The sequence below is a fragment of the Arachis hypogaea genome, chromosome 1 (assembly GCF_003086295.3).
Source record: "Arachis hypogaea cultivar Tifrunner chromosome 1, arahy.Tifrunner.gnm2.J5K5, whole genome shotgun sequence".
Taxonomy (NCBI): Eukaryota; Viridiplantae; Streptophyta; class Magnoliopsida; order Fabales; family Fabaceae; genus Arachis; species Arachis hypogaea.
The window spans coordinates 28,021,707-28,029,345 of NC_092036.1; the positions used below are offsets into that span (position 1 = coordinate 28,021,707).

A 7,639-nucleotide genomic window follows, 5' to 3' on the forward strand; every position below is an offset into this window, starting at 1 on the left:
TCCAGATCAAGTTCATTCTCATCTCTTCCTCAATCAATGCATTCATTGATGTCCTTGGCAATCCAATCTCTCTAAGCTTGAACAATTACCCAATTCCTTGATTTAATTTCTCTTGGCATTCCATTCATCATTCTCTTGTTCCAACACTTGCTTAGGGACAAGCAAGCTTTAAGTTTGGTGTTGTGATGCCAGGGCATTTTGGCCAGTTTCACTGACCTTTTCTTTACTGTTTTTAAGGTAGTTTCATGCATTTACTTTTCTTTGTTACTTATCACTCCAATATGATTCGTCTAACTAGGATAATCAATTAATCAATCAACTAGGATAAACTTGATGCAGGTGGAAACTGCCTCTCAACAAATTTCCTTCGGCAAGTCTACCGAATTTGTCGTCAAGTAAAAACTCACAATAGAGTGAGGTCGAATCCCACAGGGATTGATTGATCAAGCAACTTTAATTAGAAGAATGTTCTAGTTGAGTGAATTCAGAATTTGGGTTGAGATTTGCAGAAAATAAAATGGTGGGAATGTAAATAACAGAAAAAGTAAATGCTAGAATTAAAGGGCTGAAAGTAAATGACTAAAAGTAAATTGCAGAATTGTAAATGGGAATGGGGTGTTTGTTCATGAAAGTAAACGCAGAAATTAAAGAGAATGGGTGAGATCAGAATTAGGGAGTTCATTGGGCGCAGGAGATGTTGCAATTTTCCGGATCAAGTTCATTTTCATCTCTTCCTCAATCAATGCACTCATTGATCTCCTTGGCAATCTTAATTGATTGAATTACAATTTCTTGCAATTCAATCTCTCAAATCTTGATCAATAGCCAATTCGTTGGTCAATTGTTCATGAGAAGAGATGAAGTGTGGTCACTGATTATACCACATGCATTTCCCAAATCAAGTATTGAGAGGATTATAGTCACATATCCATCCAAACCCAATTTGGTCCAGCATGAGAAAGCATTTCTAGCTTGATCTCTTCATTCCTCTTTCAAGGCTCAGTTGAATAGCTTTTTTTCCAAGATAACTACCCAATGGGATGAAGATCGAAAGCTTTCAAGTAAAATCAAGAGAAAAGATAGAAGAAGAATAATGAAAACTAGTATTGATCCATCAACTTACAACAGAGCTCCCTAACCCAATGAAAGGGGTTTAGTTGTTCATAGCTCTAGAAATTGAAAACAAAGATGGAGAATACATCATGGAACTAGAAGAGCAGAGTAAAATACAGAGAGTAGTGCTATTTTCCAACTTCCAGAACTCTCTAAATAATTCAAAGCTACTCCTATATATATTACTCTTCTCAGCTTCTAGTTGGCTCTTCAAGTCTTGGGCCTTTGGATCTTGAGTTTGAAGCAGTTCTCTTCTTCATTTGGGCTTCGTTTTACTTGCAGAGAGAAAGTGTGAAGTGGGCAGAGATTTTAGCTCAGGACGTTAGGGGTGTTAACATTTTAGTGAAAGTATGAGTTCGAGAACGTTAGTGACACTCAACATTGTCACTAACATTCCAATGTACCCATTTGCCTCACGTTAGAGCCTACGTTAACTAGGTTAACGTGGCTTCTAACGTGGCCTTGCCAACCTTCAAGAACGTTAGTGACATTCAACATTGTCACTAACGTTCCAATGTGCCCCAATGTCTCACGTTAGAGTCCACGTTAACTAGGTTAACGTGGCTTCTAATGTGGCCTTGCCAACCTTCGAGAACGTTAGTGACACTTAACATTGTCACTAATGTTCCAATGTGCCCCTATGTCTCACGTTAGAGTCCACGTTAACTAGGTTAACGTGGCTTCTAACGTGGCCATTCTTAGCCATCCCCAATGTTAGTGACAATGTTGAGTGTCACTAACGTTGGCTCATCTTTCACTCATCAACGTTAGATTTCCACGTTAACTAAGTTAACGTGGAAGTTAACGTGGCTCCTTGGGGTTTTGTGGTTGCTTCCAACATTAGTGACAATGTTGGGTGTCACTAACGTTGTCGACCACCCTTGCCTCTTACGTTAGCTCCCAAGTTAACCAAGTTAACGTGGGAGTTAACGTGGTACATTACACCTTAGGCCAACGTTAGTGACAATGTTGAGTGTCACTAACGTTGGCTTCCTTCCCCTTTTAACGTTAGAGGCCACGTTAACTAAGTTAATGTGGACTCTAACGTGGCCACTTATGATCATTGGCCAATGTTAGTGATAATGTTAAGTGTCACTAACGTTGGCTCAAAGTCCCTTCTTCACGTTAGAGTTCACGTTAACTTAGTTAACGTGACTCTTAACGTGGGCAATGATGGCTTCGAGAGCGTTATTGGCAATCACTTTTCTCATTAACTTTGCAAGTTACCTCCAATTCCACGTTAGTTGTAACGTTAATTAGATTAACGTGACTGCTAAGTGGTTCTTCCTTGCTTCCTTTGGTTCTGAAATCAAGCAATAGAGTGCATCAAAGTTCTAGTCCAAGTCATGGGTAATACAACATACAATTTGTTATTAAACTCATGCAAAATCCTCATGAAATCATGTAAAATTCACAATGTATGCTTGAATCAAGGTGTAAGTGAATATCTACCCAAAACTAGCTTATTTCCTAAGGAAATGCATGAAACTACCTTAAAAACAGTAAAGAAAAGGTCAGTGAAACTGGCTAAGATGCCCTGGTATCAATTCCATCTGAGCATTTCTTAAAGAGATAGGGTTCATCCCAAATGAAATACTTGGCATCATTGATGAGTTTCCTTCTTTGATATTTGTTGATTCCAGGGGGTAAGTCACCAGCTGCTTTAAAATTGGCAATATCCGCAAACCATGGTGCTTTATGAATCATCATTAGCTACTCATCTGGGAAGAATTCATTTACACTTGTATCATGGGCGTCATCCTTCTCACAAGGGATTCTGGATAGATGGTCTGCCACTTTGTTCTCCACACCCTTTTTGTCTCTGATTTCAATGTTGAACTCCTGCAACAATAAGATCCATCTGATTAGTCTTGGTTTTGAATCTTGTTTGGCAAATAGATATTTGAGTGCTGCGTGATCAGTGAAAACAATAACTTTAGAGGCAATAAGATATGATCTAAATTTGTCAAATGCAAAAATTATTGCCAACAACTCGTTTTCGGTAGTGGTATAATTCCTTTGAGTATCATTAAGGACCTTGCTGGCATAGTATATGACATGCACCAAATTTTCTTTTCTCTGTCCTAACACTGCCCCAACAGCAAAATCAGATGCATCACACATCAGTTCAAATGGTAAATTCTAATCAGGTGGGGTGATGATAGGAGCTGAGGATAGCCTCTTTTTCAAGTTTTCAAATGCTAGCATGCATTTCTCATAAAAAATAATGGTGTATCAGACATTAGGAGATTGCTTAAGGGCTTGGCTATCTTTGAAAAATCTTTAACAAAGCTTCTGTAGAAGCCAGCATGTCCCAAAAAGCTCCTAATCGCCTTGACATCACTTGGTGGAGGTAACTTTTCAATTAGCTCCACCTTAGCTCTGTCTACCTTAATGCCTTGATTAGAAACCTTATGACCAAGAACTATTCCCTCTGTCACCATGAAATGACATTTTTCCCAGTTCAAGACTAAATTGGTTTCTTAACATCTTTTCAATACCAAGGCAAGATGGTTTAGGCAATTAGGAAAGGAATCTCCAAATACTGAGAAGTCATCCATGAAAACTTCAATGAACTTCTCTATCATATCTGAAAAAATGGAGAGCATGCAGCGTTGAAAAGTTGCGGGCGCATTACATAGCCCAAATGGCATGCGCCTGTAGGCGAACACTCCATATGGGCAGGTGAATGATGTTTTCTCTTGGTCTCTTGGATCAACCACTATTTGGTTTTATCCTGAATAACCATCTAGAAAATAATAATATGCATGTCCTGCAAGTCTTTCCAACATTTGATCCATGAAGGGAAGTGGGAAATGATCTTTTCTTGTGGCTTCATTGAGCTTCCTGTAGTTAATACACATTCTCCAGCCTGTGATGGTTCTTGTAGGGATTAGCTCATTCCTTTCGTTGGGCACTACAGTGATTCCTCCTTTCTTGGGAACCACTTGAACTGGACTGACCCATTGGCTATCTGAAATTGGATAGATTACTCCCCCTGCCACAACTTCATAACTTCTTTCTGCACTTCCTTCATTGCTGGATTTAACCTTCTTTGGGGCTGAATGGAAGGTTTGGCACCTTTTTCCAGGAGTATCTTATGCATGCATATGGCTGAACTGATTCTTTTCAAGTCAGCAAGTGTCCATCCAATGGCATCCTTATGCTTTTGTAAGACTTAAAGCAACTCTTCCTCTTGTTCTTGGCTGAGGGCTGAATTTATGATCACTGGATAACTTTTATTTTCTCCCAAGTATGCATACTTGAGAGCAGTTGGCAGTGCTTTAAGCTCCAGTTTGGGTACTTCTTTTCTTTCCTCCTTTTTTTCTAGCATTCCTTGAACATGCATTTCAGCGGCTGCAGCTTCTTCGCTTGCTGCTAATTCTTCTTCTGTTAATGCTTCAAGTTCTTCTTCAAGGGTTTCTTGTACCAAAGCTTCAACGGAGTCCAACCTCATACATTCTCCCAATGAGTTGTGTGGGTAACTCATGGCCTTAAACACATTAAATGTCATTTTCTCCTCATGTAATCTAAGGACAAGTTTACCCTTTTGGACATCAATAATGGCTCCGGCAGTGGCTAAAAATAGCCTTCCCAAGATGATGGAAGTCTTAGCTCCTTCCTGCATGTATAATACCACGAAATCTGCTGGAAAGATGAAGTCTCCCACCTTTACCAACAAATCTTCTACTATCCCATGGGGAAATTTAAATGATATGTCTGCTAGTTGCAGGGCCATTCTTATTGGTTTAGCTTCCTCAATCTTCATTTTTTTCATCATTGCTAGAGACATTAGATTTATGCTGGCTCCTAGATCACATAAATCCTTTTCCACAGTGATTTTCCCAATGATACAAGGGATTTGGAAACTCCCAGGATCCTTCAATTTCTGGGGCAATTTATGTTGGATGATGGTGCTGCATTCTTTCGTGAGCACCACGGTCTCATTATTCTTCCAACTTCTCTTTTTGGTCATCAATTCCTTCAGGAACTTGGCATAGAGTGGCATTTTCTCTATTGCTTCAACAAAGGGTATGTTTATTTGTAGTTTTTTTAAGATTTCCAAGAATCTTGAGAATTGGTTGTCCTCTCCCCTCTTCTTTAATTGCAACTTCTGGGGGTATGGAGCCTTTGAGAAACATGGTTTGAGTGCTTCTCCTTCTTGATGTGGCTTAGGGTTTGAGGATTGAGCTTCCTCATGTCCTTTGTTTTCTTCATCCAATTTCTTCTCTGGTGGTTTCTTGTGGGTCTCCTTCAATTCCTTCCCACTTCTGAGGGTGATAGCTTGACATTCCTCCTTTAGTATTGAGTTAATATTGCTGCAATTGTTGTGTCCAGGGACTTGCTTGAATAAGAATTCAATCTGTGTTTCCAGTTTTTTGATGGCAGCATCTTGATTCTGCATGTTGGATTGCACTTCTTCCCAGAAAGCTTTACTATCTTGAATTTCCTTGCATATATTTTCAAGTAGAGCCTCAATATTTGAGAGCCTATCATCTATTAATGATGGTGGGTTGAGATTAGGTGGTTAAGAAGGTTGGTTAGATGGCTGTTGGTAATATCTCTGTGAGGTGTTTTGACGAGTTACATTGTTGTTGGAGTTGAGGTTGTAGCATCTCTGATCTTGCCCTTGGTCTTGTTAGTTTCCCCATCCAAAATTGGGGTGATTTCTCTATCCAGAGTTGTAAATTTTGGAGTATGGATCATGGACTTGTCTAGGTGAGTTTCCAACATAGTTGGCTTGCTCCCAGTCACCTTCTTCTCCTATGTTTACTCCTTCTTGAGCTGATGATGAGGTGATGGCTGCTGCAACTTAGTTCTCCTCTACCTTCTTGGTAAGACTTGCTAGCTTCTTGGTGATCATCTTGTTTTGAGCTAACAATGCATCCATGTGGTTCAGCTCTATTACTCTCCTGGTGTTACTTCTTTCGGAGGCATAGAAGTAGTCATTCTCAGCAACTGTCTCAATGACATCTATGGCTTCTTCAATGGTTTTCTTCTTGTTTAGAAAGCCTCCTGATGAATGATCCACAGCCTTCTTTGACTCATAGGAAAGACCTTCATAGAAGATGTGAAGTTGAACCCACTCATTAAACATCTCTGGTGGGCATCTTCTTGTTAGGTCTTTGAATCTCTCCCATGCTTCATAAAGAGTCTCACCATCTTGTTGCCTGAAAGTTTACACCTCAGCTCTCAGCCTATTGATCATTTGAGGAGGGTAAAATCTTGCCAAAAACTTGTTCACCACATCCTCCCAATCTGTTAAGCTTTCCTTTGGGAAGGATTCAAGCCATTTGGATACCTTGTCCCTGAGTGAAAAAGGGAACAAGAGCAACCTATAGACATCTGGATGGACTCCATTGGACTTCACAGTGTCACAAATCCTCAGGAAGGTGGTTAAATGTTGATTGGGGTCTTCTTGAGCACCTCCTCCAAATGAGCAATTATTCTGAACAAGAGTGATGAGCTGGGGTTTTAGTTCGAAATTGTTGGCATGTATGGTGGGCTTCTGAATGCTGCTTCCAGAGATTAGGATTTATATAGGATCCTAGAACTCTTCTTTCATGCCCAGCACGGTTTGCATGGCCTTCTCTGGCAAGATTATGAGCTTCTTCTTCATGGTTGTTCTCCAAATTATCTTCCATGTTGGGTTCAAAATACTCTTCCTCTTCTTCCTCAGCACCAATAATTCTTTTCCCTCTTGCTTCCCTTCTTAGTCTCCAAAGGGTCCTTTCAGGTTCTGAATCAAAGGATGTTGAAACTCCTTCTCTTCTCCCTGTCATACAACAGACAGATTGCACAACAGGAGATAAAATAAAGAAACTATTCTTGTTAGAGTAATTGTTAGTGTGAGTGATGCAAATTATCAAACAGTTAGTGGGTTAGTGAGCAGAATTGTAATCAAAGAAGGAAAGAACAAAAAATTAAAGAGGGTGCAGGGGGTGAGGAAGAAATTAAAACAAACAAACAAAAATTGGCTGAATCAAATAAACAAAAAGAAAAATGCTCAATCTAGTGATCTTCAAACTTAATCATCATTGATACATAATTAATCCCCAGCAACGGTGCCATAAACTTGATGCATGAAAACTTGTCTCTCAACAAATTTCCCTTCGGCAAGTATACCGAATTGTCGTCAAGTAAAAACTCACAATAGAGTGAGGTCAAATCCCACAAGGATTGATTGGTCAAGCAACTTTAGTTAGAAGAATATGCTAGTTAAGCTAAACAGAATTTAGATTGAGATGCAGAAATTTAAATGACTGGAAAGTAAATAACAAAAATTAAAGTGCAGAATCTTAAATGGGGATTTGGGGTAATGAGCTTGAAAATAAATGGCAGAAAGTAAAGAGAATAGGTATGATCAGAAATGGGGAAATCATTGGGCTCAGGAGATGTTGCATTCTCTGGATCAAGTTCATTCTCATCTCTTCCTCAATCAATGCATTCATTGATCTCCTTGGCAATCTTAAGTGATTGGGTCCCAATTCCTTGGCAATCCAATCTCTCTAAGCTTGAACAATTA

General features: G+C 39.5%; 1 non-coding gene across 1 annotated transcript; it reads left to right on the forward strand.

Moving 5' to 3' along the window:
* The first annotated feature begins 6,205 nt into the window (after positions 1-6,205).
* LOC112711967 (small nucleolar RNA R71) lies at positions 6,206-6,313 on the forward strand. The gene has a single exon (XR_003157642.1). It is a non-coding gene; the product is annotated as a small nucleolar RNA R71 (small nucleolar RNA).
* Positions 6,314-7,639: the final 1,326 nt, after the last annotated feature.